We start from the raw sequence: 9,590 nt of genomic DNA, 5'->3' as shown, positions 1-9,590 counted from the left end.
GTACCGGTATGTCTGACACCACTCTGACGTTCTGAGGGACACCAATACATTTAGTTATCCACTGCGGTATTGTCTGACACCCCTCTGACGTTCTGAGGGACACCAATACATTAGTTATCCACTGTGGTATCGTCTGACACCACTCTGACGTTCTGAGGGACACCAATACATTAGTTATCCACTGTAGTATCGTCTGACACCACTCTGACGTTCTGAGGGACACCAATACATTAGTTATCCACTGCGGTATCGTCTGACACCACTCTGACGTTCTGAGGACACCAATACATTAGTTATCCACTGCGGTATCGTCTGACACCACTCCTGACGTTCTGGAGGAACACCCAATACATCAGGCTGTAACATTAGCCCTCCCTATTCACTGGGACTGGCAAATACTGTATTGACCACGGGGTCGGCAGCATCCGATACTAAGAGCCTCTAGTCCAGAATGCATTGCTTCTTGTTGCGTATACAGTATAATCCGATACTAAGAGCCTCTAGTCCAGAATGCATTGCTTCATGTTGTGCGTATACAGTATATGTTGCATGTGTGTACCTACTTGCATGATGTGTGTGTTTCGGTGGGAGCTGGGCGTTACGGGTCGCTGCAGGGGTTCATCGACACTCCGTCCAAGAGGAGCTGCCGATCTCCTCTTCACCTCGCCGCCATGTTGGTCATGATCTGGACACACACACACAATTAAAATCACACGCCAACGGCAATGTGCCAAACACACATCATGTTCCCACAGGACAAGGTGCCATAATAACTGGTCCAGATCTGTTCAGTGTAGCATTGTGTGTGTGTGTGTGTGTGTGTGTGTGTGTGTGTGTGTGTGTGTGTGTGTGTGTGTGTGTGTGTGTGTGTGTGTGTGTGTGTGTGTGTGTGTGTGTGTGTGTGTATGTGTGTGTGTGTGTTGTGTATGTGTGTCTCTCACCCCAGGTACTCTGTGGTCAGTAGTGTCTCTCCGGACACTCTCTGGCTGGCAGCTGAAGCACTTCTCTTTGTCCAGGTCCGTCTCTATCGCGTCTTCCTGTTAACAAACACAGGACACGGTCATCATAGAACCACATCCTTATCCTCATTTTACTGAAGAGAACAGGAATTGATCCCAACCCTGATAGATCCACACCAGGGTTGTGTTCATTTGGCACCAAACGTAAGAAAACAGACTGAACAGGGGCGGACTACATGGACTAGTCCAATAAGAAACAGTCATTTTCCGTTGCAAAACGTTTTCTGTCGCATGCCTTAATGAACACGACCCATCTGAGAATAGCATGACATAAGATTGTACTAGGAGAGAATGAAGTCCGTGAGATAGCTGTGAGACCCCATGGAGAGAGAAGTGAAGTCCGTGAGATAGCTGTGAGACCCATGGAGAGAGAAGTGAAGTCCGTGAGATAGCTGTGAGACCGTGGCAGAGGAAGTGAAGTCGTGAGATAGCTGTGAGACCATGGAGAGAGAGAGTGAAGTCCGTGAGATAGCTGTGAGACCATGGAGAGAGAAGTGAAGTCCGTGAGATAGCTTGTGAGCCAATGGAGAGAGAAGTGAAGTCCGTGAGATAGCTGTGAGACCCATAGAGAGAGAAGTGAAGTCTGTGAGATAGCTGTGAGACCCCATGGAGAGAGAAAGCTGAAGTGTGAGATAGCTGTGAGACCATGGAGAGAGAAGTGAATCGTGAGATAGCTGTGAGACCCATAGAGAGAGAAAGTGGAAGTCCGTGAATAGCTGTGAGACCCATGAAGAGAGAAGTGAAGTCCGTGAAGATAGCTGTGAGACCATGGAAGAGAGAGAGTGAAGTCCGTGAGATAGCTGTGAGACCATGAGAGAAGAAGTGAAGTCTGTGAGATAGCGTGAGACCATGGAGAGAGAAGTGAAGTCCGGAGATAGCTGTGAGACCATGGAGAGAAATGAAGTCTGTGAGATACTGTGAGACCATGGAGAGAGAAGTGAAGTCCGTGAGATAGCTGTGACCCGTGGAGAGAGAAGTGAAGTCCGTGAGATTAGCTGTGAGCCCATGGAGAGAGGAAGTGAAGTCCGTGAGATAGCTGTGAGACCATGGAGAAGAAGTGAAGTCCGTGAGATAGCTGTGAGACCATGAGAGAGAGAAGTGAAGTCCGTGAGATAGCTGTGAGACCCCATAGAGAGAAGAAGTGAAGTCCTGTGAGATAGCTGTGAGACCATGGAGAGAAGTGAAGTCTGTGTAGATAGCTGTGAGACCCCATGGAGAGGAAGTGAAGTCTGGAGATAGCTGTGAGACCCCATAGAGAGAGAAGTGAAGTCGTGAGATAGCTGTGAACCCCATGGAGAGAGAAGTGAAGTCCGTGAGATAGCCGTGATGACATGGAGAAGAGAAGTGAAGTCCGTGAGATAGCTGTGAGACCATGGAGAGAGAAGTGAAGTCTGTGAGATAGCTGTGAGACCATGGAGAGAGAAAGTGAAGTCTGTGAGATAGCTGGTGGAGACGCCCATGGAGAGAGAAAGTGAAGTCCGTGAATAGCTGTGAGACACCATGGAGAGAGAAGTGAAGTCTGTGAGATAGCTTGTGAAGACCATGGAGAGAGAAGTTGAAGTCTCGTGAGACTAGCTGTGAGACCCATGGAGAAGAGAAGTGAAGTCTGTGAGATAGCTGGAGACCATGAGAGAGAAGTGAAGTCCGTGAGATAGCTGTGAGACCATGGAGAGAGAGAAGTGAAGTCTGTGGAGATACGTGTGAGACCATGGAGAGAGAAGTGAAGTCCGTGAGACTAGCTGTGAGACTATGGAGAGAGAAGTGAAGTCCGTGAGATAGCTGTGAGACCATGGAGAGAGAAGTGAAGTCTGTAGATAGCTGTGAGACCATGGAGAGAGAAGTGAAAGTTCGTGAGAATAGCTGGTGAGACCATGGAGAGAGAGAAGTGAAGTCTGTGAGATAGCTTGTGAGAACCATGGAGAGAGAAGTGAAGTCCGTGAGATAGCTGTGAGACCATGGAGAGAGAAGTGAAGTCTGTGAGATAGCTGTGAGACCATGGAGAGAGAAGTGAAGTCCGTGAGATAGCTGTGAGACCCATGGAGAGGAAGTGAAGTCTGTGAGATAGCTGTGAGACCATGGAGAGAGAAGTGAAGTCCGTGAGATAGCTGTGAGACCATGAGAGACAGAGAGAAGTGAAGTCTGTGAGATAGCTGTGAGACCATGAGAGAGAAGTGAAGTCCGTGAGATAGCTGTGAGACCTATGGAAGAAGAGAAGTGAAGTCGCGAATTGGTGAGAACCATGGAGAGAGAAGTGAAGTCCCGTGAGATAGCGTGTGAGACATGAAGAGGAGAAGTGAAGTCCGTGAGATAGCTGTGAGACCCCATGGAGAGAGAAGTGAAGTTGTGAGATAGCTGTGAGACCATGGAGAAGAGAAGATCCGTGAGATAGCTGTGAACCCATAAGAGAGAGAAGTGAAGTCGTAGATAGCTGTGAGACCATGGAGAGAGAAGTGAAGTCCGTGAGAATAGCTGTGAACCATGGAGAGAGAGAAGTGAAGTCGTGAGATAAGCTGTGAGACCATGGAGAGAGAATGAAGTCTGTGAGATGCTGTGAGACCCCATGGAGAGAGAAGTGAAGTCGTGAGATAGCTGTGGACATGGAGAGAGAAGTGAAGTCCGTGAGATAGCTGTGAGACCCATGGAGAGAGAAGTGAGTCCGTGAGATAGCTGTGAAGACATGAGAGAGAAGTGAGTCTGTGAGATAGCTGTGAGACCATGGAGAAGAAAGTGAAGTCGTGAGAGTGCGGACCATGGAGGAGAGAAGCTATGCTGTTGGTAAGCATTAACTGGCGTCTAAGGCGTCCGTTCTGGGAATTCCAACACGAACACGGACTTCCCCCCCCCTCCCATTGGACATATGCACATGCGATAGAAACGGATATTTATAAAATTTACTACGCTGCGGATACCCTCTTTCTCAAAACAAATAACCAGGCGCTGGGGGTCGAACATGGGATGTTTCTCCTTTACGGGAAAGATGTGATCATGTCGATAACACCAACACGACACATTATATTATAAGCAAAATGAGTAACATATGATTCAGGTTATAGGGAGCTTTTCGAGAACAGGCATACATGTGGCCACGATAGGTGGTTCACTTGTATGACTCACTTGTCAATGGAAGTACAGGTTTCAAACTTTGTCGAGGGTCAGCGAATGGGGCACATATCCCCAACAACACGACACAACATCAACATTCTAAACCCCATACACTGGGTACCGGGTCCAAGGACTGCTGTAGGCCGTTATATCTGATTAGCCACTTTCCAGAGACTCCACCTGGCAGCCATGCAAACAGACAGTGGGAGCACCCAATACTGTGTAAGCTGGGAAAGTGTCAAATTAAAGCTATGTTTAATTCATTGACCTACCCCTCCTCTTTTCATATCAATTTTTGGGGAGTGTGTTTAGTGGATAACTAATGTATTGGTGTCCCTCAGAACGTCAGAGTGGTGTCAGACAATACCCGGAGGTGATAACTCATATTTGGGTCTTTTGTTAAGTATTCCATGAGGCCATCCTAAGAACAAATAAATGACCCAATAGCAGTGACAGACAGTCAACAAATATAGCAACAAAGTGCCAATACACTGCTCCATCCAAGTGAATTCTCTGCTTTAGGAACAGTGAATTAGCCTAGTGTTTAAAATGGAACTGACATTTATCTGTCAGGGAAAGTACTTTGAAGGGGCCATGAAAATACAAAGACGACCAATAGAATACTGGGCAACAACCAGGGCTAAAAGTCATTCAAAGTGTTTATGACACATTCATAAGTGCTGTAAAAAACAAAAAAAACAATTGGCCCCCTTTTCTGATTTTTTTTCTTCTACTTTTGCATATTTTTTGATACTGAATAATTATCAGATCTTAAACCAAAATCTAATATTAGATAAAGCAACCTACTTATTTCAAAGTTGTACAGCACCCAGTGCCCCTGTGTGAAAAAGTAATTGCCCCTTTTTACACCCAATAACTGGTTGTGTCACCTCCTTTTAAGCCGTTTGTTTTGTTGTATTTAAAAGTGTGTATTGTAGCCGTATCGCAAGATTAACCAGGATCGGATCCAATCCTATCTCCGTCTCAGTTGTGTGATTTACACCGTGTAGGTTTATGTGTTCAGTTGTAGGTGATGACTCCTGAGATTTCTGATAACATTTATTGTGTGTGTGGAATGGGAGTTTATTGCAATCTGATTGTATTTATTTTTATTTYACCTTTATTTAACTAGGCAAGTCAGTTAAGAACCAGTTCTTATTTACAATGACGCCCTTGTATGAATAATACCGTTTTTTAAGCATCACTTTATGAATGAACAAACATTGTGTAACTGAGTTCACTTGAGTTCACTTGAACTCATTTAACAAACTGGACTCTTTTTAGGCCCGAGGTACGTGACTTCAAGTCAAAAAGTGCTTGGTTTGAAACACAGGAGGTGTAACCAGTGACTGACTCTCTTATTGGCATGGACCTGTGTTGAAGTTCTGAGCTAGCCCTCCCTCTGACACCCAACCTTCCTCCTTCTTCTGGTTTCTCTACAGAGGTTGTAGTCTTACAACTTCAAGGTGACATACTTGATATTCGTCTGACTCAACAACATCTCCAAACTCTAATCCACCGTAAGTTCAGACGTCTGAGTGAAGAGTAACAACAGAGCGCAATGGAATTCGGAGACTCAGTGAGCACTCTCACTCACAAGCTAACAGAGCTCAGTGAGCACTCTCACTCACAAGCTAACAGAGCTCAGTGAGCACTCTCACTCACCAAGCTAACAGAGCTCAGTGAGCACTCTCACTCACAAGCTAACAGAGCTAGTGAGCACTCTCACTCACAAGCTAACAGAGCTCAGTGAGCACTCTCACTCACAAGCTAACAGAGCTCAGTGAGCACTCTCACTCACAAGCTAACAGAGCTCAGTGAGCACTCTCACTCACAAGCTAACAGAGCTCAGTGAGCACTCTTCACTCACAAGCTAACAGAGCTCAGTGAGCACTCTCACTCACAAGCTAACAGAGCTCAGTGAGCAACTCTCACTCACAAGCTAACCAGAGCTCAGTGAGCACTCTCACTCACAAGCTAACAGAGCTCAGTGAGCACTCTACTCAAAGCTAACAGAGCTCAGTGAGCACTCTCACTCACAAGCTAACAGAGCTCCAGTGAGCGCACTCTCACTCACAAGCTAACAGAGCTCAGTGAGCACTCTCACTCACAAGCTAACAGAGCTCAGTGAGCACTCTCACTCACAAGCTAACAGAGCTCAGTGAGCACTCTCACCCACAAGCTAACAGAGCTCAGTGAGCACTCTCACCCACACAGCTAACAGAGCTCAGTGAGCACTCTCACCCACAAGCTAACAGAGCTCAGTGAGCACTCTCACTCACAAGCTAACAGAGCTCAGTGAGCACTCTCACCACAAGCTAACAGAGCTCAGTGAGCACTCTCACCCACAAGCTAACAGAGCTCAGTGAGCACTCTCACCCACAAGCTAACAGAGCTCAGTGAGCACTCTCACTCACAAGCTAACAAGCTCAGTGAGCACTCTCACCCACAAGCTAACAGAGCTCAGTGAGCACTCTCACTCACAAGCTAACAGAGCTCGTGAGCACTCTCACTCACAAGCTAACAGAGCTCAGTGAGCACTCTCACTCACAAGCTAACAGAGCTCAGTGAGCACTCTCACTCACAAGCTAACAGAGCTCAGTGAGCACTCTCACTCCAACAAGCCTAAACAGAGCTCAGTGAGCACTCTCACCACAAGCAACAGGCTCAGGACACTCTCACCCACAAGCTAACAGAGCTCAGTGAGCACTCTCACCCACAAGCTACAGTGTTACCAGGAGGAGAAAATAGTGAATTTACGTCCTTGAGGACCTCAGTGTGGTGATGTTTCAGGCGCCATTAGAGGGTGGTGGAGAGTTGGGTTCTTTGGTATTCAAACTCATTCCCTCACAAACAAAAAGGAAAAATCTKTATTTTCTCTGGTAGCCACGACCRATCTGGCACCCCTGAACAAATAGTAACCTTAAGTCAAAACCGTTACAAAACGCTTTCTGTTGTTGTTGATCAGTCTCTCACGTCGCTGTGGAGGAATTTTGGCCCARTCTTCCATGCAGAAGTGCTTTAACTCAGCGACGAGATGGGTCCCATTATGTCTGGCAAAAACCAAACACTCCATTCCACAGTAAGAACCTCATACCAACGGTCCAGCATGGTGGTGGTGGCGTGATGGTTTGGGGTCAGCATGGTGGTGGTAGTGTGATGGTTTGGGGTCAGCATGGTGGTGGTAGTGTGATGGTTTGGGGTCAGCATGGTGGTGGTAGTGTGATGGTTTGGGGATGCTTTGCTGCCTCAGMACCTGGACGACTTGTCTTAATAGAAGGAACCATGAATTCTGCTCTGTATCAGATAATTCTACAGGAGAATGTCAAGCCATCCGTCTGTGAGCTGAAGCTGAAGCGCAGCTGGGTCATGTAGAAAGACAATGATCCAAAACACACAATCAAGTCTACATGAAAATGGTTGAAAAGCAACAAGTCAAAGTCCAGATATAATCCCAATTGAGATGTTGTGGCAGGAATTGAAACGTACAGTTCATGCTTGAAAATCCACAAATGTCGCTGAGTTAAAGCAGTTCTGCTTGCAAAAGCGGGCCAAAATTCTTCCACAGCGACATGAGAGACRGATCAACAACTACAGGAAGRYMTTGGRTYSAGTCATTGCAGCTAAAGGTGGCACAACCAGTTATTGAGCGTTATCGGGCAATTACTTTTGAACAGGGGAATTGGGTGTTGCATAACTTTGTTAAATAAATAAAAGTATATTTTTTGGGGGGTGTTATTTGTAAAACTCAGGTTCCCTTTATGTAATATTAGGTTTTGGTTGAAGATCTGATAACATTCAGTATAAAAAATCAGAAAGTGGACACGGCACTGTAACCAAAGTAACATATACTGACAAAGTAACCTGACATTGCTTGATAAATACCTCAATATCAACAGGGGGGACAAAGCAAAAACATGACACAAGGCATTGGCAGAATAAGGCCCCCGYGGAGGTAGACAGACACCTTGCAATACAACGTATCAACTTATGTAAACACTAAAAAATTGCTATTAGCAAAGGTGCTTAGAGTGATTTGAYAGAGAGAGATAACGTCAGACTAGCCGCAAAAGTATTGCTAATGGATAATTGGTAGTGTACCAATGTATGTTAGAGAGTCRAGCTTGAGATTGGAAGGTMGAGAGTTCGACCCTCTATGAGTCATACTAAAGACTACAAACGGTTCCCGATGCCTTATCTGCTTTACACTCAGCATTAAGAGTTTAAGGCCCTGTGGGTAGACGGAGCGTGCCATGTCTCAATCCAGCTGCCCTGCAGCCACAGTAAAGCATCCTGATGCTTTAATGCGTCCATTCCCAGCGCTACTTACTACTAGTGGTTTGCACCTGTTGGCGTGTTTCTAACTGCAGTAGTACTATGTATGTGTTACTGTATGTGTTCCTGTATGGTACTGTATGGTCTCTTATTATACTCTGCGATGAGACGAATTTGGGAAGGGGGGTGGCAGCTTTCCTGGGTTTTACATCACGACCTACCCTTTTTGTTCTTTGATACAAAAAAAGAATCATAACTCGTCATTTACGACTCCTCTGAATTAAGCCGGTTGGGGTCATTCCGTATGTCTCCTTTTTCTTTTTTCTTCTCAGAACATAACGATCGTGATAGGAAACCCAGCTGCCCGGTACAAAAAGAAATCACAAAAACCCACCAAACAAAAACATCACACCCAAAGCACTCCTCCATCACCTGACGGCCTCACCCCAGGGGGGTGCTATTGGGAGACGGAGGGGGGTGGGTGGAGGGAGGTTGGTCCACTATACAACTTGCGGGGCGGGGTGCAGTGGGAGCGCCGGGGGCGAAGCCAATAATACAACATCAATATTATCACTGGGAGAAAGGTTTTAGTCAGCCACCAATTGTGCAAGTTCTCCCACTTACAAAGATGAGAGAGGCCTGTAATTTTCATCATAGGTACACTTCAACTATGACCACAAAATGAGAGAAAAAAATCCAGAAAATCACATTGTAGGATTTTTAATGAATTTATTTGCAAATTATGGTGGAAAATAAGTATTTGGTCAATAACAAAAGTTTATCTCAATACTTTGTTATATACCCTTTGTTGGCAATGACAGAGGTCAAACGTTTTCTGTAAGTCTTCACAAGGTTTTCAAACACTGTTGCTGGTATTTTGGCCCATTCCTCCATGCAGATCTCCTCTAGAGCAGTGATGTTTTGGGGCTGTTGCTGGGCAACACGGACTTTCAACTCCCTCCAAAGATTTTCTATGGGTGAGATCTGGAGACTGGCTAGGCCACTCCAGGACCTTGAAATGCTTCTTACGAAGCCACTCCTTCGTTCCCCGGCGGTGTGTTTGGATCATTGTCATGCTGAAAGACCCAGCCACGTTTAATCTTCAATGCCCTTGCTGATGGAAGGAGGTTTTCACTCAAAATCTCACGATACATGGCCCCATTCATTCTTTTCTTACACGGATCAGTCGTCCTG

The sequence above is a fragment of the Salvelinus sp. IW2-2015 genome, unplaced genomic scaffold (genome assembly GCF_002910315.2).
Source record: "Salvelinus sp. IW2-2015 unplaced genomic scaffold, ASM291031v2 Un_scaffold1942, whole genome shotgun sequence".
NCBI classification, from domain to species: Eukaryota; Metazoa; Chordata; class Actinopteri; order Salmoniformes; family Salmonidae; genus Salvelinus; species Salvelinus sp. IW2-2015.
Note: the sequence above shows the minus strand (reverse complement) of the source record.